This window comes from Lemur catta, chromosome 6 (genome assembly GCF_020740605.2).
Source record: "Lemur catta isolate mLemCat1 chromosome 6, mLemCat1.pri, whole genome shotgun sequence".
Classification (NCBI taxonomy): Eukaryota; Metazoa; Chordata; class Mammalia; order Primates; family Lemuridae; genus Lemur; species Lemur catta.
The window spans coordinates 94678895-94704506 of NC_059133.1; the positions used below are offsets into that span (position 1 = coordinate 94678895).

The 25612-nt window shown below is 51.2% G+C and overlaps 1 long non-coding RNA gene across 1 annotated transcript; it reads right to left on the reverse strand.

The window, feature by feature from the left end:
• Positions 1-9998: 9998 nt before the first annotated feature.
• LOC123640714 lies at positions 9999-12517 on the reverse strand. Its single transcript, XR_006736027.1, has 3 exons — positions 12432-12517; positions 10650-10764; positions 9999-10170 (listed from the first exon to the last, which is right to left on the reverse strand). It is a non-coding gene; the product is annotated as an uncharacterized LOC123640714 (long non-coding RNA).
• Positions 12518-25612: the final 13095 nt, after the last annotated feature.

The following is a 25612-nucleotide window of genomic DNA, read 5'->3' on the forward strand; positions in this document are numbered from 1 at the left end:
CCTATTGCTGCTGTAACAAACCACCACAGACTTAGTGGCTTATAAACAACACAAATTTTTTATCTTGCAATTCTGGAAGTCAGAAGTCCACAATGGGTCTCTCTGGGCTAAAATCAAGGTGTCAGCAGGGCTGGTTCCTTCAGGAGGCTCTAGGGGAGAATTCTATTCTTGCCTTTTCCAGCTTCTAGAAGTCACCTGCCTTCCTTGGCTCAAGGCCCCTCCCTCATCATCAGAGCCAGCATTGCATCACTTCCTTTGTCACCTCTTCTCTGACTCTTCTACCTCCCTCCCCCATATTGTAAGGACCATTGTGATCAGTTTGGTTCTACCTATAGAATCCAAGATAATCTTCCTACTTTAAGATCCTTATTTTAATCACATCCGCAAAGTCTCTTCTGCCATGTAAAGTAACATGTTCACATGTTCCAGGGGTTAGGATATGGACATCTTGGGTGGGGGGAACCATTTTTCTGCTACTACACTGTTCTTGCATCCCCCAAACATGCAGGGAGACTCCTAGGATGGGACTTTGAGAGCTGCAAGGGACCTAAGAGGTTAGCCAGTTTCATCATCTCATTTACACTCAATAAACATTTGGAGGTTTGCGCTAGAGAGGGAACGGAGGCTGAACAACCTAAGACCCTGCCTGGTTTTAAACCCAGATCTGCAGAGTGCAGTAGCCTTGTCCGCCGGCAGGCAACCTCTCTGCAGCAAGAAAAAGCCCACAAGCCACCAATAGGATCAAGTCATAATGATTCAGACACAAACTTTTTGGAAGTCGAAAGGTGATGGTGTGTCAGTCTCCCTGTCTGTAGAGGAAGAGTTTATCATGTTTTCTTCTTCTCTAAAAGCTGTCTGTCCTGAAAGTCTGCGGGCATGGATGGAATAGTTGCACATTGAAAGCCTGGTCTCTCATTAATCACTGCCATTTCTCACGCAGTGAGAGACAGCGTGATTTCTCGCACACAGCAATCATTGCTTTCTCTGGTACAGACAGTCATCTGGGGGAGGGCAGTCCTCTCGGCAGAATCCCCAACATTGCAGTGTGACATTATCGATGGCTTGAAATTACACGGTATTCATTTGCTGCTATTTTAACGTCTGCCATCTCTTATTTGTCCTCTCCCCGGCTCAGTGCTGAAACCCCCACCTCCCAACCTCTCTCTTTCTTTTTACTAATCTTGGGAAATAACTTCTTTATTTTTAGTGGGCTGATGCCACTAGCGGGAATATGATATTGAGGATCATAATAGGGACTTTCACGTTTTTAGCTGGGGCTCAGCCACCACCCATTGGATTTTTCAACTGAGCCGCAGAGCTCTTGTCTCTGCCAACAAAGAAGTGGCTGGCAAACACCCCCATGGCTGGCTTCTGACTGTCTGGCGACTCTCAGCTCTATTCTACTAGACTGGTTGATGTTGAAAACCAATTACCAAGCAGTGAGGACTGCTTTCCTAGAGCTGAGAAATAAGGCAAAGTTGCAATGCATATGTGTGTGTGTGTGCACTCGCGAGTGTGCGTGTGTGACAGAGTGTGTGTGTGTGCATGTGTGTGTGCGTGTCTTTGGGGCTGCAGTGAGGTGGGGGTGGCTGCTAACGCTGTCTCTATGCAATGAAACGAGCGTGCCATTGGGAGGCAGACTACCGAGGCATGAGTCCCACTCTGCACCTCTGACTATTACGTATGTGATTTGGGCAAGTCATCTAGCCTGTCTAAATATATATTTTTAACCTATAAAATGGGAACTACAATATTTGGTTAATAGGTTATAATAGTGTTCATGCAAAATAGCAAACTGCATTTAAACTGGGGTGTCTCATGTAATCATAACAGTTAACATTTCTTGAGCTCTTATTGTGTGCTCAGCCTTGAACACACTATGGCATCTAATCCTGCCAAACAACTCCAAGGGGTAGGTGCTATTACTACCCCTAGTTTATAGATACAGAAACGGAGAGTTCACGCAGTTAAGCACGTTGTCGAAGGTTTCTCGAGCAGTGAACAGCGCCCTGGGACCTGTTTGCTATTGCTCTGCCATCACTAGGCGTCTCCTCCAAGGAAGTGGACGCAGAGGAAGTTTTCACTGGGGCTCTCAGCATAACCGTCTACACCCTTCTCCCATCCTGCCCTTGGTTAAGTCCTGTCCCTGTCAAGGCCAGTCAGAGAAAAGCCAATGATGAGACACGAATGATGGAAGGGTTCCCAGGCCACTGCTTGTGAGAATCTCTAACAGGTGGGATGTCCCACATCTTGTCAAAACCAAGTGACTCTAAGAGGCAGAGATTTTAGACCTGGTGGCCTGTGACTTCCCACGGTGGGGCAGCCTGTTTGTTCACTCAGCCTAGACAGCTCCGCCTGCCGGCTCCTCCCTCCTGCATCCCTGGGATCTGCGTGGGGGAGTAGGGTAAGAAGGCAGCTACTGAGAGGAAAGTTACGACCACGAGACTTAGGAGTGGAGGTCTGGCGACTTTCAGTCTCAAAAGAAGGAGGCTTTGTGGAGGCCATTAGCACTTTGCGACCACTGGAAATAAGGAAAGGCTTGTTTTTTGAGACAGAACTGGTAGTTGCCCCCAGGAGCTACAGCTGGGCCACGTCAGCTTTCACCTCATGGTGGAAATTTGTAAAGACCTGGGTGCATGCAGGACCTTCCTCTGGGGGAACTCCGATCCCTCCACCCATCATCCCCGGCACTCGCAGGAGAGAGGGGGCAGCTAGGATGCAAAGTCCAGCTCTCTGGGGAAGGAGGACCGTGCTTCGTGGCAGTGCGCGTGAAACTTGGCACTGCAAGACGTACTGGCTGTGTGACTTTGCACAAGTCACTTAACTTCCCTGTGCCTTCATTACCTTCTCTGTAAAATGGGAGTAATCGTAGTATTATTATTATATTAATAATAGTAACATATCAGAGTTGTTATAAAGACTAAATGACTTAATATTTGTCAGCTGCTTAGACCAGTGTCGGCCACACAACAGGCACTATATGAGTGTTTATTAATAAATGAAATTTTTAAAGATGGTGCGGTTCATGCCAGGAGGAGAGCCCAGCACATTCCTCTGTAGCAAGGCTATAATTAGAGCCAGCCAAAGGACAAAGAATTTCCTGCCAGTTAGGGACCCGTAGTGGCTGAGCACTGAGGCGGAGGGAATGATCGCAGGCTTTGGAGTAAGACAAGCCTGGGTTTAAATCCCACGGCACCACTTACGCTCTGTGTGACCTTGAGCAAGTCGCTCAACCTCTCTGAGCCTCCCTTCTTTCATTGGTAGGAGGGGATGGTGATATCTAGCTTGGTGATATCTAGCACTTGGAGTGATGATATGTGAAAAGTAGCTGGCATTCAGCAGGCCCCAGATTGGGGGTGGCTTTACTGTCATCATGTCGTCATTATCATCATCAATCTGCTGTGTAGGAAGAATCGGGAAAACAAATAATCTTCGTGACCTCCTCTCCAACTCTGTTCTCACACAGGGTGCAGATACTGTCTTAGGATGACTTCTCTCCATTTTTTCCCTTAAGAGACGGGGTATTGCCATGTTGTCCAAGCTGGAGTGCAGCGGGCTCCTCTCCGTCTTGAACCCAGGGTTTTCAGTGCGTTTGTGGAGCTGGCATAGGTGGCAAGGAGAGGCAATTGGAGTCCGGGTTCAGTCAGAGAAGCAGAAGCTCCCGGAGGTATGTGTCATAAGGAATTTGTTCCGGGGACGTGACCGCATGCAATTACGGGAGCTGGTTGAACAGTCTCTGCAAGGCTGTTTGTCGTCTTCACGTCTGATGGTGGAGCTCGAGGGCACCAAAGAAGGCATTTGGGAAGGGAAGATGGGCATAAGCGGGAGACAGCAAAGACAAGCTGGAACTCACAGTACAGAATGGAGACTGTCTAGTTGTCACTGCCCCCAGGCTTGACGACGTGCCTGTCCTACAGGAGAAGCCGGCGCCTGCTGTCATGGAGCCAGACACATACCTGACCCGGAAGTCAGAGGAGCTGGAGAGGATGCCAGGGAGAGGGGAACACTTGCAGGGTGCCAGCTGCCCACACCAAGCACATGAGTCAACAGACGGGGCAGCGTGCGTGAGCTCCAGAAGCCCCTGTCCCAGCCTTCCGAGAGGGAGAATAATGCGGCTTCAAATCCCGAGCAAAAGTGTCCTATCCCTCGCTCCAGCTGGGCGCGCCCTGCCTGTGTGCAGGGGAGGAATCCGGGAAACACTTCAGCCTCGCTGACTTGATCATCCGAAACCCTAAATGAGCCCCTTACAGCGAGTTCACATTTTCACAAGCCTCCGAGTTCACAACTCTAATATAAAAAACATAATTTTTTCTAATTCAGTGTTGCTTCGATCCTAAGCCACACTGAATCCCTGGAAGGGCTCTTGGAAGACAGCTGCTGTGCGGTGCGTACAGAGGCCCCACTCAGACACATTCACGGGCCTAATTAAAGCCGAACAGATTTAGGGTTTGTTTTTTTCTTTTAGGGAGTATGTAGGAAGTGTGTTTCTCCACTAGGCCAAGAATTCTGGCTGTCTGTGGCCAGGCCTAAAAGGCATAGGAATTCACACTCGAGTAGAGGAAGAAGTAGTAAATGCCACCTCTGACTGACCTTGTGGCCAGTTATAGAAACTGGCTGTCAGAGGAGCAGAGGTGCCAGGAGGTGTCTAAACGAGGAATTAGAGGAACTGGCTCTGTGCAACTGTGGGCTGCTGTCTTCAGATCGAACGTTTGAGCTCTGAAAGATGCACCTGTTTCCTCTCTGGCTCCTTGAGAATCTGAATGCTTGATAGGTATGGTTTTTCCTCTTCCTTTTGAAAGCAGGCTGCTTTTAATCTTTTTTCCTTTTCCCCCTCTTCTTGTCTTGATCCCATCTTGATATTCTGCAAGCAGAGGGCTAAATGGTAAATTTAACCACCACAGAAGTACTCCAGGTGTGGGAGCGTGGGAGGAGAAGACGCAGGACGGTGGTGGATCGTGGAATGCAAAAGCCTAATGTCACTCTTCTCAGTAGGATGAGCTGCGTTACCAGCCAGGACGCAGATCCTGGATCTCTAACCCGCCCCGGGAGAACAAATTCGCTTCCTCCTGACCCAGCCCGGGAGGACACAGCGCCCTGGCTAGACAGCCCAGAAGCCGAGGCCCCCGCCTCGCTCTGTCACTGTGTTGATTCTGGGCAAGTCCCTTTTCACTTATGGAGGCATTTTCTTCCTTTCTCCAATAACCGTTTTTAGATATTAAGGTCATCTTAAACTTGACAGAGTTGTGGTTTCGAGATTGTTACTACTCACTACTATCAATGGATTGTTGTAACAGATGTGAAGACTGTATCCAAGCCTCCCCCAGCTAAGGTTCTTTGCTCGACCAAACTTTAGCCGGGCTTCTGAACCTTCTCCCAGGTCCATCTGTGTACCTCCTTATAAAATTCAGTTTTAGCAAAGAACCCCCCATCCTAAATATCTGATCGTCTTCTATCAGGTATCTGATTGGTTCCTCATCCTCCGCCATCCCCCAAGTGATGTCTGATCACCCTGGCCTGTCTTCAGCGAGAACCCGGTTAGGTTAGTTTAGCCAGAATCCCCCCTCACTCCAATATTTCTTCTTAGTCATTTTCCATGCACTGACCCCCACCCTGCTCCTTGGCCATAAATCCCCACTTGCCCGTGCTGTATTCAGAGTTGAGCCCGGCCTCTGTCCCCTACTGCAAGACCCCTTTTCAGTGGTCCCTATGCCTATCTTGATGGTCCTTAATAAAGTCATCTTCACCTTGCTTTAACAAGTATTATATCATGGAATAATTTTTTTTTGTTAACACACCTTAGATTCTTACTCCAAGAAATCCTTCCTATTAACCCAAAATAAGTCCATGGTCTATAAGAAAATTAGTTCTTAGGTGTGGATAATTTTTTAAATGCATAACATTTCATTGGGTTTTAAGAAAGGGTTTTAGACTTACACTTGGATGCCATGCTTCTGATTTCCTGGGAGCTAAACTTCAAGCCAAGCAGTGGAGTCACCAAGGAAGACCAGATTCAGATAGATGTGGAAACAAGCCTCATTTTCACATTTTGACCCTTGTTTAAGTCTTTGTTCAAAATCCTCTTTCATTCCCACAGTTGGGCATGACTGGCTTTCTTTCTACCTCTCCCTGGAGCAGTAGACATGGCTAAAACCTTAATATTTTAAGCATTTTCACGGTCTTTACAATGGAAATCAAGTCTGGTTTTTGTGTCTGGGTCCAGAAGACCATGGTCAGTGCCTAGGTCATAGCAAGCTCTTGATATTTGTGTGTTGAATGAATAAAACATCAACATGGGGTCAAGTATGCATCTATGTCAGTAACAGAGAGCTGATGAGCAGATCAAACAAATACTTTAATAATCCTCAGAAAAAAGAATAACCTAAGTCTCCTGAATTGATCACATTATAATATTAAGTTTTTACGATTAAAAAAGAATATGCATTGTAGAATACAGGAAAATACAAAGAAAATAAAAACTTCCATAATTTTACCCTCTAGAGATAGTTGTTGTTAACATTTTTGTGTTTATATTTTATGTGTAATTCTTTTCAAAGTTGGGATTTTCACACATTTTTAATATTGCATTGCTAAATTATTATGTATTCTTAAAAGAAGGGTTTTTAATGGCCATAGTTTATTACTCTGCCAAAGTATATTTGTTATATCTGAAAGCAGCTTCTGTGCTGAATTCCACACATAAAAGGCACTAAACAATGATGTGACCTCCCCAGTGTCCCTCCTCCAGCCAGGAGGAGGAGGATTCTGAACTCAGATGTTCCGGGAATCCAGAGCTGCCTGCCCAGCGAGTGGGTCTCCAGCTTTATAATGGCTCTGTATGATCTTTTAAAAATAAATGCTCCCTTATTTGATTCATGAGTCCTTGTCCTCCCTGCCCCTACTAAAATACAAGATCCTTGAAGTCAGGGTCTTTTATTTCTTGGGTATTCTATTCCCTCCTCCACACATCCCTGCCCAGCACCCTGCTGACAGCGGAAGCTTTCACACCCGGGGAGCCCTTAGATCCTGATTGTGAGGGTTTGAATGTCAAAAGCCCTGATTCAAGTTATGCATTGCCTTTGTAGCAGACATTTTTCCCAAAGACTACCCTGGGACCAAGGACAAAAGGCAGAGACTCCCTTCTTTAGAAAGAGGCCCCTCCATTTACCCAGAGAACTGCAAGAAAGGGAGAAAGGGAGAGTGAGGAAAGGGACAAATAATCCTTGCTTCTGATTCCTGGCTCTGAGACGACTGATCAGTCTGCGGCTCTTAGGGTGGGTGGTCCCTGAGTGGACGGTGGAGTGTGTGCAGGCGGCCTGGAGCAGGACGGTCCTCTCAGAAGGCTGAGCTGGAAGGGGACCATGAAGACCACTGGGGGGACTTTCCTTCCCTTAGTTGGAAATACTGTGATTTAGGAGTTGAGAGCCAAGAGCCCAAATCCTTGGCCCTTGGATCTTCGTAGGAGGGTCCAAGAAGACAGGAGGCAGGGGGCTGCCCCCCCCCCACCCTGCATCCAACTCTGGGACCCTCCCGCCTGGTATTTTCTGGGCCTCCCTGTCTTGGCAAATAAGCAATAGCTCAGCCCTACCATGTTAGATACTTAAAAATCTAACCAGCACCTTCCTTATCATTATCTTAAACATCTGGTGGAGACAAACTGAATCTGGCTGTTCTGCCAAATCCAAACAACTTTGTTTCGTAATAGTCACACAACCATCCTATGCTGGTAAATATTAATAACATTTAAAAAGCACTCCTGAGCAAGAGTCATTACAACATAGGACGGGAAACAAGGAGGCCCCCAGCCCGTTAAGAATGTCCCCCCAGACCCTCTCTAGGACACGGCCTTACACCAGGCTCCCCAGCAAAGTCGCCTGTCACTTAGAGTGACTGGGACGTACCACTTCCCTTTGTGCTGCTTCCTCAGGCAGAGGCAGCCACAGAGAACTGGACAAACATTAGCTCGGAACTCGGGAGTGAATAATTCCCCCCTTATCCTGGCTGCTAAGCAAATGAACAGAACTTACTCCTATGTGTTTAAAAAGTATATAAAATTTGCCTTAAAAATGCACCTCCCCCAAGTCACTCAACCCATACGTGGAAAAGTGTGTGAGATGTGCTCACATCTTGTGTTATTTTGGGGGGATTTTCTCTGAGTTTTCCGTCCACAGGATACAGCCCTGCCTGGCCTTGAGTTGATTAACTGGAGTGCGGACGGAGAAACAGTCTCCAAATAGCACCGAGTAACCTTCACTTCTCTTGACTGTCAAGGCATCGCACAATAAGAACTTACCTGGGGATCAAAACAGCTGGTGGGGGGACCATGAAGGGGAAAAGCCACACGGGAGGCATAGGGACAGCTCCCAGGAAAACTGCTTGCTCAGTCCATGTTGGCTTCTGGCGCACGATGTGACCTCAGTCATACGTCCCCTTTGCTGCCCTCTCTGTTAAGAGGATGCCTGTACCCCATTCTCCCTTTGTACCTCTGTTTTCCCATTTCTCTTTTGAAGCTTTCAGTGGACCATGTATTTGGAGATTTCTCAGTGGACTTATGTGGCTCCCGTTGGGAGAGAGGAGAATTGTGGATCTCCGTGGCTTTTATTTGCCAGTGTGGCACTTCCGGAGACTCAGAGAAGAGACAAGCAAACAACACAAACCGCAAGAAACCCCATGGAAACATGTGTATATTTGAAAACAAGTATTCAGACATGTCCACAGGGCCTCTCCCTCTCCCCATGCGCACACACGGAATCATACAGCTGTGTAAAGACACACGGGCAGCAGTGAACAGACAAAAATGTACATATACAAGAGAAACTATTGACACAGCCACACCCAAATCAATCAGACTCAGCCACAGTTTCTGACTGTAGGGTTAGAGATCAAGCCAGCCTGGACCTCCTCCCAGCCCTGTTTGTCACCAGAGGTCGTGACTGCCTCCGTGGGATCCCGGGATCCACACACACAGGTGAGGCACTGTGCCCGCCGTGGGGAACGTGGAGAACAGACACTCTGTGCCGGGAGGGGTCACATCGAGTGAAGGAAGGAGATGCACAGTCACACACCACAAGTGACGTGTGCTGGCAGAAGTGAGTCCAGGAAGCAGGGTCCTTTTCTTTCCTCCTGAACTCTGCAAAGGAGGCGATTCTCTTCCTCCCTCCGTAGGATGAAGTGGAGGCCCAGAGGCACCGGCGGGCTGGGAGCCACGCTGTCGTGCACACTGCTCTCTGTGGGACAGCTCTCTAGCTTTGGTCCCTGGGTCCTGCTCCTTAGCACGGCTTCTCTCACTTGTCCCCAGGTGCATCTGCTGGTGGAAGTTGAGACGAAGAATGAGGCTGAGGGTGCTGAGGAGAACGGCCATGCTGAATGCAGCGGGGAAGGGGCACTCGGTGAAGAGACTGTAGGAGTCAGTGCAATGGCCACAAACTGACCCTGGGCTGAAGAAGGCGTGGGAGGGAAGAGAGGGGAGAGCAGTCAGAAGCAGGGGCTCCCCTGGGCCCTCTCCTCCTAAGCCCTCTGTCTACCAGCGGAGGAGTGGCCTCCCCTGCCCAGGAGGAGGAGAAACAATGAGGCCACTGGAGAAGCACATTGTTTTTCCCAGCCCACAATCCCAAGAATCTTCCTGATGCCTCCCCTGTTGGGTTCTCCTGTTGCCCCCACCCAGCCACGTCACGGAGGCACTGATGATGCACTCAGTCTGCTCCAGGCCCCACCTCAGGCTGTCGCCACCATCTGGCAAGGGTGTTTCCCAAACCACAAGACACTCAGGCACCTGGAGGGTGCCATCCGTGACCGCAGACTCGCGGGACATTAGTGCTTAGAGGGCGTTAGCCCAGCCCCTCATCTTATAGGTGATAAGACTGAGGCTCAAAGTCCCGCATTGTGTCAGTGAGTTAGGGCTGGTTCCAGGTCTGACAAGGTGACCACTGAGACCCTGTGAGTTGGGAAGTTAAGGAAGACCCACGGAGGAGAAGGGCTTGCTTGTAGTCAAATACCTGTCACTGGTGTAGCCAAGAATAGAACCCTGGAGCCAATGGGGTTTCCCTGCCAGCTGTAGGATGGTAGGATGTCGCTTCGACCACAGGTAGGGATGCAAGCGTGGGCCCAGACTGGCCAGGTAGGACAGGTGCAGGAAGGCATGGACCAAGGAGTTAAGCATCCCGATGAAGAAGGCTGCAGAGTGCAGTGGGAACAGAAAGGAGAATCAGTGGGGCTGGGCCTCACTGTGGTTTGGGTTTTTCTTTCATGTTTCATCCTCCAAGCTGCAAATAACACCTCTGTAACCCTACAGAGAAAATCTCTGGAAAGATCCTCTCCTGTGGGGGTATGGCATGAGCCACCCACAGCCATGATGGAGGGCTGGAGTTAAGAAGGTGCAAAACGAGAGCGTTTATAACTCCCTCCGCACTCTCTGGGCTGATGGCTATGAGCATGTCCCAGCAGCCACCCACCCCAGGGAGGGGTAGCCAGGAGGCTCCAAGGAGCCACAGAGACAAGATGGGTGCAGAGGCCAGTCTCATGGCTTCAGGGAATAGGCAGCTTGAAGACAAGCTGTGATATCACAGACATGCACCTCTCCCAAGACGGAGTCAGCCCAGCAGACCTGCCTCACAAGTGCTGGGGCAGGGCCACCCACGGCATGTGTCACTCACCTTGGCCACCTGGTACCTATTTGACTCTAGCCCACCAGGTGAAGGGCATGGGGCCACGGTGGTAGACATGCAGGAAGGTGAGCTGCTCTGGCTTCTGTCACAGTATGAAAAAGACCTGGAGAGGAAGGAGAGGTGGTGTCAGCTCTGCGGGACTTCTTCCTCTGGGCTCTTCTCCTGGGGCCTCAGCTGCCCCTTAGAGAAGGCCAGGGTGCTTCTGCCTGTTCTGCTGACAGAGAGACCGACACTAAAGGGAAATAACTACAAACACCTGTTTAGCACCTACTGTGTGCCAGCTACTTTACATGTATAAAATAATCATTTAAACACTACATAACAGTATGCAGTTTATACTCCCATCACCTCCATTTGAGAGATAGGGAAACTGAGGCACAGAAAGGTTAAGTGACTTGTCCAAAGACACACAACTGATAGGTGGGCACACTGGGATTTGAGTAGTCTGGCTTCGGAGACTGGGCTCCTTCCAACATCCCGCCCTGCCCTCCGGGGCTCCAGGGAGAGAACTCAGGCGTTGAACTCCCAGCCCAGGACCCAGACTCCCACACTACAAATTCCCGAATGTTCTCTGCTCACACTCCATTTTGGCAAGAGACTGATAAGGAAGAGCCCCTCCTTTCCTCACCACCCCAACATTAGACCTCACCCACCCAGGCCACCCTGCAGCCCTCGGGATTCACAAGCAGGCTTCCTTCTTGTTACCGCGTAAGGGTGGCTTTTGCTGTCTGATGAGAACATAATACCAGCTTTAAAATTCCTTTAACTTTCCATTTCAACTTAACCCGGAACCTGGTTGCTAACGGGGGCAAACGCCGACTCCCATGCAGGTGCAGGGGTGAGGAGTGGGGCCCACGGAGCCCGCGGCGGGGAGACGCTCCCACACGCCTGAGCATCCTTCCTCAGCCAGGAACCGGGGCCAGGGCTGTCCTCTGACACCAGCCTCAGGCGCGGCCGCCTGGGCAAACCCGGACATCGACAGTGTGCTGGAGGGAAGCGCTCTCACTGGGAGCACCAGCCCCCAGCCCAGGCCTGGCTGGCAGACACGACTCCGTACAGCTGCGCACTGGTCAGAGATCTCACCGCATCCCGCAAGTCACCTGCCTTTGAGGAGCACCACTGGCACACGCTCGCCATCTGCTGGGCAGGCAGGGGAAGTTCGGTCACACTGCAGTCCTGCCGGTGGCACAGCTGGCCCTGCCCAGTCCTCACTGTTCCATGCACCACCTGAGCCCAGGGTGCCTACCTGGCTGCAGGCAGTGCCTGGCAGCATCGGAAAGAGGGGGAGAAGCTACTGGAGTGACCACAGAAGGACTCTCCCAAAGTGCCCCAGCCCAGAGCCTTGTACTCTGATGAGCATGTGGGGATCTTGCTGGTTGAAAAGCCGCTTCTTAATCAGCGTGCCTGGGGTGGAGAGCAAGATTCAGTGTTTCCGACAAGCTCCCAGGTGATGCTGATGTTCCAGCCTGTGGCTCATACTCCGAGTGGAAAGGCTTTAGCCCATGGCCAACATCCAGTGACCCAACATTGCATCACTACTTGTGACCTGTCCAGCCTCAGCCACATGGCCTTAACCACAAGGAAGCCTTCCGTCTGCCTCCAGTGGAAACAGAGAACAGCTAACAATAACGAAATGGTGTGTGCCAGCCCCTGTGCCAAACACTTTCATACATTGTCTAATCCCATCTTCTTTTATTTCCTTCTATAAAGTGGGTATTATCATGCCATTTTATAGATAGGAAAGTTGAGGCCCAGAAAAGTTAAGTATACCTTCTACAGTCACACAGCAAACAACTGGCAGAGCTGAGATGCAGACTGAGGTCTGAGGTCACCTGGTTCCAAAGCCTGCATTAAGCTCTGTCCTCCATCAGAAGGTTTGGATGACTCAGCCCTGGCCAGGCTCCCTCTCCAGCCTCCCCTCCAGGCTTCACTCCCACTCCCCTTTGCACCCTCACACTGAGCTGGCCCTGGCTGTAGTCCACCAGTGGGCAGCAGCAGCTGTCGCCAGCCAGGAGCAAGGGGGCCGTGGACTGGAAGGAAAGGGAAAAGGATATTTCAGGGCCAGTGCAGCTAACACTGCCTCGGTCATGTTCTGGACACACCGCCCCTCTGCAACCTCCACTGACACTCGGGGAATGTCTGCTATAAAATCAACTCCATGGGGTGGCTGGATCAGAGGCGGGGACTTGCATACATCTTGCTGGTCTCTAATTTTTTTAAAAATGTGGTTGAATACAGAACACAAACCCACACTGGGTGGCTACTGTGTATGAGACCCTAAGGTAGGTATGGAGGGGTTGGGAGGGGACCAAAGCTGTCTGTATGTCAGCCCTGCCCCTAAGCTGCTCAAAGCCTCAAATCTCAAAGCCTGAGGCCGTAGAAAACATTCTAACCTTTAAGGCTGGTGCCAGAGGAAGAGCGGGAGACAGCAGGTGCTGCTGAAGTCAGCCTGAAGAATGAGGCGGCCTTAGGCAAGAGGAGGGAGGGGCAGTTTCATGCCGGGACCAGAGTGTGTGGTGCCTGGACAGGTCCTAACTCCTGGGGCCGAGCAGGCGGATCCGTGGGACTGATGGAGGTTCCGACCGTGGGGGAAGCACGCGACAGAAGCAGAGAGAGAGGAGAATTATTAATAAAGGGTCTTGAAGGCTGTCGTAAGGAGATTTAACATTATCATCTATTTATTTGACAATAACGTGTTGGGTGGCACTCAGCATGTCTCCATGCTGGGCGTCGTCCTGAGCACTGAGTCACACTGATAAAACTGATAAAAATGCCTTGACCTCAGGAGACTCTGCATTCTGGTCAATGGGTAGGGGGAGCTCCTGAGGCTTCTGAGCAGGAAGCTGGCCTGGCATGGCAGAGTTTTCAAAGGAACAGGTGGCAGCAGAGTGCCTTGTCACCACAATGAAATGACAAGTCTAGGGCATGTCTCACAAGTTATTGGTATCTCCCACAGACATTACGCTGGACCTGTCTTTACAAAGATAAGGAAAACCTGCCTTTGAAGCATTCGCAGCCTGGGAAAGGAGACAGGCAAATCCGCAACGGTGAGGCAGCAGGAGAAAGACCACAGTGAGGGGGTCTGTGTGTGCTTAGCAGGCTCCTACGGTGGGACAGCTGGTTTGGAGCGCCGGCCAATTCTGTGGTGTAAGCACTCCCGCCATGATGGGCTTCAAGTTATGAATGCTTCGCGGGAAGTCACTGAGCATGGAGCTGGGAAGAGACGCATGGCCAGCGCTTGCCAGGTGGAGCGGGGTGTAGAGTAGGAGTCTGTCCCAAGACCTGGGAAACCTAAGGAACAAAGCAAATACCCTGGCCCTGGGGCAGTCAGGGGTGGCTTCCTGGGAAGTAACAACTGACCAGAATCTAGAAGATGTGCAGGCATTTGTCAGGACACCAGAAGACAAGAGCATTTCTGGCAGAAAATCAGTTACATGCTAAGGCCTGGGGACTGCCAAGGACAGTGTGTGGAGTCTGGTGAGTGGTCGTGTTGGACGAGGGTGGTGTTCAGGGAGATGAGGCTGGGGAGGAAGGCAGGGGCCAGAGGGGACTACCGAGGGCTGCGGTGCCCCGCAGGGCAGGGCGTGGGAAGCCACCCGGGGATCTCCAGCAGGCAGTGCCACGATCCTTGCAAAGATCCCTCTGGCGTTTGGATGGCTCATTCAGTCCCGGCGTAGAGGACGGGGTGAAGGTGAGCAGTGACAAAGGGAGGAGGTGTGACTGTCAGGATCTGCTTCTCCTGGCTGGACCACTGTCTGCTCCCTGCTAGCTGCCCAGGGGGTGGGAGGGTACGGAGGTGGAGGACGCCAGCCAAAGGGCCTGGTGTGAATTCTGCACCAGCCCCTGCCACCTGCCAAGTTACTTGACCCCTCTGGGCCTCAAACAGTGCTGTCCTGAGGATTAGGTGAGCTGACCCTCATGAAGCGCTCAGAGCAGGACATTGCCCATAATAAGCACGGCGTGTGTGCGGGGGGAATGTCAGTGATGATTAGTGCTACCTTCTCTGAAAAGCGTTTCCTGGCACCTCAGCCCCTGGCCGGGGGACCAGGCCGCTGCCCCTCCTGCCTGCCCCAGAGCACGCCGCCCTGCTCACACTGCACCGCAGTTGCTGCACCCACATCTGTCCCCTTCCCGGACCCTGAACCCCGGAGGGCAGGTGCACTTTACTGAGCAGCGATTCTGCAGGCCTGGCACAGCCCGGCACAAGGCACATGTGGGTGGAACGTGACCGTCCGCATGGTATCTGGAAGGAGCCTGGGTGTGGGGCTCAGAAAACTGGGCAGAGGCTACCAGAGCCCAGGCAGAAACAAGAGTCGGGGGTTCCTCTTAGGTGGGAGGGACAACGAATTCCACTGCTGCTTCCCACTAACCTGCTCCCTGCCACGGCAGGAGATGGCAGATGGGAGCTGGTGCTGGGGTCAGGCAGCCCTAGACGGGGCAGAGCCCCCTCCTGACATGCCCCCATCATGGGTTCTCCTTTCTACATAGGAAGGTCATTTTTTTTTTATCCTGGGCAATCCTCCCCCCAAAAAGAGACCCTAGAACTCTCCAGGGCCCCCCACCAGCCTTACTTCATAGAATATGTACCTGAGAGAACCACCGGGCCCAGGTTGGGGGCAGCCAGGGGTCCTGCCAGCCCCAGAGGTTCCTGCCAGGACAGGAAGCCAGGACAGCCACCACCAGGAGAGGACAGAGGACAAGGAGGAGGGTGACGGGGTGGAAGTGCACCAGGAACCAGGAATCCACCCTCAGGGCTAGACAAGTGAAGGGGAGGCGACAGCTGGCCCAAGGCATCGTTCATCCAGCCCCTGATCCCAAACGTCTGACATCCAGGCTGGGCTGAGTATACAAAAGAAGGCTCCTACCAGACGGCACCATCTCCCACCTCCGCTTCTAAGGCGGAGCGTATTGACCGCAGAGCTTTTCCAGGTCCTGGCCGCCGTGAGCACCTATAAGTGGAAGCAGGATTTGTGTCTTGTCCAAACCTCCCCCCTCCGCTTACTCTTCCCCCCACCCCACCCGACAGCACGGCTGGCTGAGGGTCTCTGGCGCCTGGGCTCCTGGGTCCCCCGACATGACCACCCCTCCACGCCTGCCCCCGAGGTCGAACGGCCACGCGCAGCGGGCCTAGGGGGAGACCCCACTGGCCAGAACCCCGGACCAATCCTCCCACCCTCTGTCGCTCTGCTTGGAGTCCAGCCTGCGGCAGTGCCCTCCGGGTCGCAGGGCAGCAGGGAAAGGGATGTGGATTTTGTGCACACACAAGGGGCGAGAGTGCGGAGAGGCACGGAGACCTCTCATTTCCCCCCTCTCTGGCTCTGCAGCACCCACTGTTCCTCGGCGTCCCTGGAGCCCAGCCACGCCCCATCCTCCATCGTAACTTACTCCTGCGGCTCCTCCCAGGCTCCTCTGGTCAGAGACTGAAGCTGCTCTGGCTGCTCAGGTGTTGCCGGCGGTCGTGGGTCCCAGCGCAGGGTCCTCTGGGCTCCAGGGTCCTCTAGGGCGGGACTCGTGGGCAGCCCCACCCTCCCCGAAGCTCTCTACTCCTGTACTCCGACCTGTCGTTGGCCCCAGTCCCAGCCCCTACACACACGCGTGCACACACACACATGCACACACACGCACACACGGCAGGAACTGAGGCTGCTGTCCACGCTGGGCATGCCGGGCTGGGCACCCTGCCATCCGCTCTCAGGCCCAAGGGAGAAAGTGAACAAGAGGCAGCTGGGGTGGAAGAGGGGCACCTGGAGGGCAAAGGATGAAGGCAGCGGTGCCAACGAGGGCTGGGGTGAAACTCAGGGATGGGCAGCACCCAGGCGGAGGCAGACCACCCACATCCTCCGAGTGTGCCCACAGCCCTGGCCCACAGCCTTCCTTCCTGGCCCACACCGGGGAAGGGTCTCGCGCCTCCACCAGGGCCGCCCGCTCCTCTGTCTCAGGTTTAGGGCTTCCCCTGCCCTCATTCCTCCTCCCGCAGGGCTAAAGATTAAGTGTGTATCTTTCCTAATCGGCTAACGGCTCATGCAGCCTCCAGCTCCCCACGCACCCACAGGCCAAGGAGGGCGGAGGATCGGAAACCCCAGATCCAGGCAACCCTCTTCCTCCCGCCCACCTCCATCAACCTGTGCCTAACGAGAAGCGATTAAAATGGCTGTTTGTCCAAATAACCTCACTTACGCACATCCTTTTTCCCTCGATAAAAGATATGTGGAAAAGAACCAAGGTCAGAAGCCAGATCACTGAAGGAAGGGCCCAGTGGTCTGCACTCTACGTCTTACTCCACGGTGATTCCACAGCTCCTAGAACGGGGATCTTTAGCATATACTGCCTCAGTTTCTCCTTCTGACAAGATGACACTGTGGTCTTGTGAGGGCTTGTCAAAAATCACATCTATGTAAGCCGAGGGTTATCCATGCTCACAGCCAAGGGGATTAAGAGACTAGGCTCGCGGTTGACCACAGACACTTGGTTACATGCAGACCCATTTGCATGTGCTGCTGCAGACCCCCGCTCTGCCCTGCCCTTGACTCTGGGGATGGTTCCAGCTGGTTCCAGAGAGAAGGCAAGTCCTGGTGGCCCACCCCAGTCCCCATGCTGTCACACGCCACTTCCCATAGAATCAGGTAGAAATTATTCCACTGGGGCTTCCAGGTTGTCCTCACTCCAGCCAGACCCTCCCCATGGAAAATCAACATGCTGCTTCTGGCTCTTCTGTCGGCCTGTTCTCCTCTCCTTCCCTGGTGTGCACACACCCAAGTCCTCTTCTCTGGCATGTCCCTGCTTCCCTCTCCACTGCCTGCTCAAACCCAGCCACCTTCCCTGCTTGGCTGAAGCCCCTCCACAGCCACAAAGTCTCCCACACCTCTTCCCTCCACCCCCCAGGACTGGCACTGCCACTACCATGGAGTTCAGCCTGCGAGTTTGGTCTTCCTAGATAGTAAATTCCCCAAGGGACATGGCCAAACCCTACATTTAGCAGGCTGATGCATCAGGAAAACCCTAGCAGTGATGTGTCAGGAAGATAGTAATATAAACCTTCTAGCTCAAGGTATTGGCCCTCACTCTGCTGGCAACTCTCACCTTGGGTCTTCACAGCATCAGCCCCTTACGTGTAGACAACGCCTTCCAAGTGTTTTGGGAGACCCTCAGGAAACCCCGTCTATCAGACCTTACCCCAGGAGTAGGTCAGATCAAGAGAATGGGTCTACGAATTTTAGGCAAGATACACCCCAGCCGAGTGTCCTTTCCCAGAGCTCAGCCATTTAGCTGCTGTCAGGGAGGCGTTCACTGACTGCCTGCTGCCCCCACCCCTACCCCATGCCCTTTGGGCTTATAGAGCATGTAGATTAGGGAGAGGTTTGACTGTAAACATCCCACAACTGCAAAATAAGATTGTGAGTGTGTGCCACCATAGATTCCTTCTGCCCCAGGCAAAGCAATCAAAGACAGGAAACCTCATTCCCTCCCTTCCTCACACTCACGGAACCCAGGCACTGCCGGGTGAGCTAAGTCACCCCTGGGTCCCTGAGGGGAGACAGGATGCCCCACGTGAGGACAGAGGGCTGGATGGAAACTGCGTAATGGAAACCAGCATTGCAAAGAGTGGTCCACTTACACACACAGCAAACACCAGCTAACGCTTACTAGGTTGTGGCCGTGTGCCAAACACCACTGTACACGCCATGTACATGGCGATGCTTTCACCCTCACGACAACCTCATGAGGTAGGCACTACCGACAGCCACTTTTACTGATGAGGAAACCGAGGCAGCGAGAGGTTAAGTGCCTCGCCCAGCGTGGCACAGCTGGTAAGCAGCAGGGCCAGGATCCACACCCAGGCGGTCTGGGTCGCGGCCCACTCACTCAACAAGCGCTCGCTACCGTCTCCTCGGTCTCTTGTGCGCCACGTCTTGTTTTATTGGGATGAAAAGAACCAAAGAGTGGTCTTGATGAATGAGAAGAGGAAGCCCCAATTTATTAGATTCAAAATATAAATTTTCCTACTGGTTCTCACAATAATCCTGTACAAGCAGCAATAAAAACCAACCTTCTTTCCTCCCTTCCTTCTCTTTCCTTCCCTCCCTTCCTCCTTTCCTTTATTCCCTCCCTCCCTCCTTCTTTTTTTTTTCTGATGTCCATCCAGTGTCCTAGATGAGCCTAGGGGTTTGCAGACCCTTGGGATTCTGAGCAAAGCTGTCTCAGCAGTCTCCGTGTGGGGAAAGAGAGGCCCTAAGAAAACGGTTAGCCCCCCTCCCCCGCCAAAGATAGCCCTCCTCTCTCTCTAAGCTCACACACGGTTTTGCTGGCATGGAAGAGCACCGCTGCTTTTTATAAGACACAGAGCATGACTAGTGCAGACAGTGGAGATCAAGCTGGAGAATTTGGGTGTCGACACTTTGGTTTGTACCGGCGGGAGTGCTGGCCTTCTGGAAGCAGCCACAGGGGGCTTCGTCTTCTCCACTGGAAAGGTGCTACGCAGGGCACCGCCCTCGGCCTCCAGTGGACCTCTGTGCCGGGACCCAGGGCCATGTGCTTCTCACATCAAAACCAGGAAGGGCTGTGCTTCTCAGGCCAAACTCGTAGCCTCTCTGGCTAAATTGAAGGAGTTTTCAGGTGCTGGTCTCATCTTTAATTTTATTATATTCTTCACATATTATGTTCCCATCACCTAGTTTAGTTTCCCTTTTGTCTCATTATTATTATTATTCTAAGTCGCCTCAAAAGTTTTACTGAGTGATGTGCAGAGGCTGTCAACATAAATAAATATGTGTACACAAGCATTTTTTGAGTGTCTACTATCTATTGCTGTGGATAAGTGGCTTGCCCAGAGTCACAGCCAGTTAAATGGGTGGAGCCAGCTCAGTGCACACACCGCCCACCCGTACCTGCATGGCCTCTACCAGCTGGCTCTGGAATCGTCCAGTGAACACTTGATTCTGCTAATTTCACAGGAGCCCCTTAGCTGAGCACCAGTCTCGCCTGTGTAAGCTGAAGCACACGTCTCAGTCACAACTCTGGGCAGCTGTTTCCCAAACCAAGGAACTTACTCCTGACAACAATCTTCCAGAAGACATGATGGGGAGAAATGCGTATGTGCAAGTGTATGTGGTGGGTGGACCCATTCATGTGTGTGTTTAACACGGTGTTTTCCAAATAACTTTCTATATTCATGTCTCTGTCCCCCCACCAGGTCTACTTGCCCCACCATGCCCATTCCTGTCTGCTGTTCTGGCCCCTGTTTATTTTCCTTTCCCTTGAAAAGCAGCAAGAATGAGCAACAGAGGAAGGTGGGACCGGCAGGAGACAGAGGAGCAGTATTGACAGCCATGGCCGGGGAGAGAGAAGGAGGGAAAAGGGCAAAACCTGCTACCACAGGCCAGGAAAGATGTTCTCTTTGGTGATTGGGTGGAGGGAGGGGGGAAGCTGTGCAGTGGTGAGGCAGGGAGGGCTGGACACTCCATCTGCTAGCCAGCAGAACTTCCCCCTGGACCCCAGTGAGCCTGCCAGGAAGCCTGTCACCACAATCCTTCAGGGTGTCCTTCCCCCGTGCTGGGAGGAAGCAGCCTCAGGCTTTAAGGGTCAAAATTGGCGAACAGGGAGCCCAGCCCTGGCTTCATTTCTTGTTTTGCTCCTAGATGCTCCCAGCTCTTGATGCATGGTCGGGACTGAGCAGGGGACAGGCTGCACCCCTGTGGCCTCTGGCAACCATCCCCTCCCCAATCAAGCAGAGATAAGGGAGCTAATTGTAAGAATCACTCACAGGTGCCTTGGCTGGCATTCCCGCCAACCTCATGGATGCAGCAACGGGTCTCTGTGCAGTGTGGGCCATTGCTAACAAGGACAACTAAATCATTCATTTCATTAACAACAGGGCTTGGAAGATAATTGTGCAAGGGGCAATTATCAGAGATGCACGTTCCAGGAAGGAGTGCGGTCAGCTGATTCTCAACAGCACCGCCAGGAGAAATATGAGGCAAGGTTGCAGCCACCACTGAGTTTTCACCCCCAAGACAAGCCTCTCTTCTTCTCTTTTAAGCCTGTGGTTTGTGGATTTCCAATCAGTGATTGGGGGAGAGAGAGAAAGGTTTTCTTCTTACACCAATGTTCCCTAGGTGACCTTGACTTTTCTTTCCTGTTTAGTAGATTGAAGCTCCAAATTCATCATCCTCCATCTCTGCTTCACCACAAACCTGATTTTCACAGTAATCTTCCTAAACCACTAAGTTTGTGACCTTAGCCTCCTGATTGGGAAGTGGAAAAACATACTCCTTGTCTACAGCTTTCAAATTCAGCTCAGACTAGGACCAAAATCCTCCATGGCTGCATCAACAGATGAAGGGCAAACACAATGTGGTACCTGCACGCAATGGAATATTACTCGGCCATGAAAAGGAATGAAGTGCCCACACCTGCTACAACATGGATGAACCTTGAAAACACGTTAGATGAAGGAGGCCAGTCACAAAAGGCCTCATCTTGCATGATTCCGTGTATATGAAATGTCCAGAAGAGGAAAATCCATAAACAGCAAAGACGAGCATTTGCCAGGGGCTGGAGAACAGAAGGGAGGGACTTAGGAGTGACAGCTAGTGGGCATGAGGTTTCTTTCTGAGGTGATAAAAATGTTCTGGAATTAGATGGTGATGATGGTCGCACAACTTCGTGAGTGTACCAAACTCACTGCACTGTATAATTTAAAAGGATGATTTTTACAGTATGTGAATTAAAAAGAAAAAAAGCTCCCTGATCTCAAAGCATAGGTTAAGGTGGCAGCTGCCAAGAACTGGGCTTCCAGGGCCAGGGATGCTGTTCACTAGCACCAGACTTGTTGCCATGGGCCTGGGAAACCCGCTGAGGTTTATGTGTCATGTTCCCTTCAAGGGGTTCTTTGGCCCAGCCATTCAAATGATCAAATTAGCAAAAAGTTTGAAGGCCCCACCCCCCACCTGTTCTAATTTGCAAAGGAAGGTTCTGGGGCATTCTAGGGCAAGGTGGAGTGGCAGGTTTCTCCCAAGAGCAGGACCTCAAACGTGTCCAATGAGATATTTATTTATGACCAGAACTTACTCCCACATCTCCAAATCCTACCTGACTAATCGCTTGTCCAGAATTAAGATTTCCTTAAGCATGGATTCTTATAGTCAACTTTCAAATTTTAGAGTATTACAGGGACGTTATTTGGTACTTCTGAAACTACCACTGTTATTATCACTCTCAAGGCACGCTGGATAAAAGAAGAAAAACACACTGTGAGGAATAATTGCTTTGAGCTACAAGGAAGAGACATTTACAAAGGAGTAAAACCTACTTCAGCGGCTCTTGTGAATAGGATAACAAGGAACCGTTTGTGTAATTTTAGATATATTTGCTAAACTATTGGTCACATTTGTTCAGTTACCCCTCGAGTGCCTCTTTGACTCTGTCTCTCCATCCACAAAGCAGAGGGGACACCCCTCGTAGAGTTCTTAAGAGATCTTATTCCCTTATTCCACTACTGACTTTTCACAATTGAGAAACAGTTCTGATTCTTATCTTCTCCTTCCTATTAATTTTACTTATTCTTGTTTTATTTTACTGTTTACTGCACCAATTGGAAACGGAAGGAAAATCACCAGTAAAGCCAGTTTCGTATTTCTGAGTGTTTCTCAAAACCAGTCTGGGGAAGGAATAAGTTCAACCTCGTGGAGTAAAGTTGGGGACTGTCTGCGGCTCTGGGGTCCCTGCAGCACAGGCTGGCGGAGAGGAAATTGGGGCAGTGGTGTGAAAGGAGGACGGGCCAGGGCGATGGGCCTGGGTTCTGGTCGCAGCATGGCCTCTCACTCAGCAGCCTTGGGAAGGCCATTTTTCTGGGTCTCAGTGTCTTCACCTGTGAAATGAAGTGCACAGAACAGGTGATCTGGTGTAGGTCCCCAAAGCTGCGTGACTTCCAGGCTGGCACGGTGTCATTTCATCACAGTAACATAGCTTACTCCATACCTGTCCCCCAGAGGTCGGCTTCTCAGAGCCACTGTGAATGGTAAACACAGCACTTCCTAACCCGTGAATGTGCTGCAGTATGATCTCTGGAGACAGTGCCGGGCTAAACACTGAGATTTGTTAGGTAACTGTCGAGGAGGTAAAATTATCTCCTCTCCATCAAGTTCCTCTCTTTGAGTAAAATCCAGCTCCCAGTTGCTTTGGCGCATTTACCACGATGCAGATCTGTCAACACCCATCTGGGGAGGGGAAGATGGATGGGACAAAGTGACAAGGCAGGTGGATGTGGCCTGGGGCTGCCAGGGGCTTGGTCAGACTGCCCAGGGCAAATCCAACAAACCAAAGTCCACAGAGGGCCTGAGTCAGGGGTGCAGGGGCAATAATGTCATAAGAGCCTTGCAAGCAGGGCCCGAGTCTCCATCTTCTTCCCAGGACGGGCTGGGAAGAGAAGGTCTGTCTGTGGCACTGCTGCTGGGGGCAGAGGCCCGGCGTCGGGTCAGAGCAGCGTTCTGGCACTACCCAGGCATATTTGTGACCCACATGCCTGTGTGCAGGTCTTCCTGCTCCTGTTTACAGAGCCCAAAGAAATTCTCTCAGAATCTGCTGGGGCTGTTCCTGCAGTGACATTGGAGGGGCAGGGAGGGGAAGCTCTGCAGTGGGAGAATGGCCAGGTGACAGAGCAGAAGGGAGGACGGGGCTGGGTGGGTGCACGCCACGAAGCAGCAAACTAGAAGAATACAAAGCGACAAGGACAGGCCTAAGTCCACAGTGTGACAGAAAAGGTAAAAAGCAAAATAGCATCGCTCACACAACACCATTTATGTAAATTAAGCGTGCATGCATACAAAGGCATAATACACGGTTTGGAAGAATGCACTCAAATAAAAGACAGACATTAAGTGCAGTAGAATGTTTGCCTACAGGACTGGGGCATCGGGCTGGGAATCAAAAAGAATACACACACACATTGTACATACATCATGTATACGTACATCATACACACGTATCTAAAACAAGAAAAGGCCAGTTTGACAACCTGAGTAATCTGATTAACCCAAACCTCTACACCCAAGATAAAGAGAAAACTAAGACTTGAGGGCTGGAAATTATTTTTTGGAGAGTGTGTGTCTAGAGCCAAGTCCCCTGAAAATCTGTTGTGCTCACTATCACAACACCCTTGTGCTGCCATTCTCCGCTGATAATATGTAGGGAAGGAGAAATAAAAGAGGAATTTTCTGGTGCTCCTTTCGGGTGCAGGCAGCCTCCCTGCTGGGCTGCCTCCCATTCAGAGAAGCACAGCAGCGAACTACCGAGGGCATCTCCCTGCCAGCTGGTGGGACGGGTGTTCGGCAGCTCTTTCAGCCTGTGCTCAGGGCCAAGAAAGACTCCGCTAACCTCTTGTCTTATTAGACTATTCCCTGTCACACTAGATCATAAGAACATTAGGATTTTCCGGTGGAAAGTCACTTCTGGGTAGGACAGCGGCAGCAAAATGCATCCTAACTCCCAAATCTACTGGAGACACAGCTAGGCTGCTTCACAGAGAGCTCCTCGCATCTGCTCCCTGGCTGGCTGCTGAAGTCGGTTACGTTGGCCCCCAACGGCCACCTTCCCGGCAGTCATGCTCCCGTGTGGTTCCCACCCACACCAGCCCTGGGCATGGTCATGTGACTCCCTTAGGTTAATGTGACATTAGCGGGCATGCGGTGATCAGAGTTTAGATAAGCGCTTGCTCGCTGGGGCTCAGCCTCTTGCAGACCTGGTGAAGCCCTGGGAGCCTGAGCCGCCACAGTAAAGGTTCGGCTACCCTGCTGGAGACACCGCGCAGAGGGAGCCGTGCCTGGTCAGCCCTCAGGGGGTCCAGCCATCCCAGCAGAGGTCCAGACATGTGAATGACGAAGCCACTTTGGACATCCCAGCCACAGCTGACATCAGGGGAAGCAGAAAACCTGTCCAGTCCAGCCCAGCCAACCCACGGAAATCATGAGAAATAATAAGACATTGTTCTTTAAGTCGCTAACTTTGGCGGTGGTTTGTTACGTAGCAATAGATGACTGAAACACTGGAACACAGTAAAGTGGAATAAATTGTAACAAATTAATTGTGAGCTTATTTCCTTCTTTTGATAAGAAAGCAAAAAGAGTCTTTGATCCTTCCTTCCCAGTGCCAGGTGAAGGGCACTTCAACATCCGCCACTGTGGCTCAGGTGGGCGTCACTACTCCCACATTACCACTGGAGAGTGCTCGGGACCATGTAGTCTAGTCCCCCACTGATTCGGGAGCTCCTGGCACCACTGGAAGGCAACAGGCCAGACTTGGAGTTTAAATGATGTGCTCAAACTCACATGGCTGGGAAGTGGAGGAACCAGGATCAAACCCAGTCCAGCCAACGGTCTGCTCATGGCTCCTCCTATACAAGCCATTAATTGTTGGGACCACTTCAAAAAAGAACAGATATAAAGGTTTATGAATTTAATGCTTGGTTGCTGTTGTTAACTTCTTGACTCTCTGAGGCAAGGGGAGGGTTGAGAAGACCCCCACCCATGTCCTAACAAACATCGTACTCACTGGAATGAAAACCCCATGAATAGATGGACTTCCCTATGTGCTTATTGGGAGTGGGTAGCAGAGAGACTTTCTTAACATTTTTCCATCTTTATTGAGATTGACAAATAAAATTGCATACATTTAAAATATACAATGAAATTTTGATATATGTGTACACTGTGAAATGATTATCACAATAAGGCTAAGTAGCATATTCATCACTTCAATAGCTAGTTTTTTGTGTGTGTGATGAGAACATTTAAGATTGACTCTCTCAGTAAATTTTAAGAATACAATAATCATTACCTATAGTAACCATGTTGTACATTAGATCTCCAGAACTTATTTACCCTACATGACCAAAACTTTGTACTCATTAAAATATAATTCCCTATTTTAACTTCTCCCCTGGCCCTCATCATTCTATT